The following is a 530-nucleotide window of genomic DNA, read 5'->3' as shown; positions in this document are numbered from 1 at the left end:
GGATCATGGAAAAAGCAAGAAAGTTCCAAAAAAACATCTGTTTCTGCTTTATTGACTATGCCAAAGCCTTTGACTGTGTGGATCACAATAAACTGTGGAAAATTCTGAAAGAGATGGGAATACCAGACCACCTGAGCTGCCTCTTGAGAAACCTGTATGCAGGTCAGGAAGCAACAGTTAGAACTGGACATGAAACAACAGACTGGTTACTGGTTCGAAATAAGAAAAGGAGTACGTCAAGACTGTATATTGTCACCCTGCTTGTTTAGCTTATATGTGAAATGCCAGGCTGGATGAAGCACAAGCTGTATCAAGATTGCCAGGGGAAATATGAGTAACCTCATATATGCAGATGACACCACCCTTATGGCAGAAAGTGAAAAAGAACTAAAGAGCTTCTTGATGAAAGTAAAATAGGAGAGTGAAAAAGTTGACTTAAAACTAAACATTCAGAAAACTAAGATCATGGCATCTGGTCCCATCACTTCATGGCAAATAGATGGGGAAATAATGGAAATAGTGAGAGACTT

This window comes from Bison bison, unplaced genomic scaffold, assembly GCF_000754665.1.
Source record: "Bison bison bison isolate TAMUID 2011002044 unplaced genomic scaffold, Bison_UMD1.0 scf7180017864373, whole genome shotgun sequence".
NCBI lineage: Eukaryota > Metazoa > Chordata > Mammalia > Artiodactyla > Bovidae > Bison > Bison bison.
The sequence above is the reverse complement of the archived record's forward strand: the minus strand, read 5'-3'. Positions refer to the sequence as shown.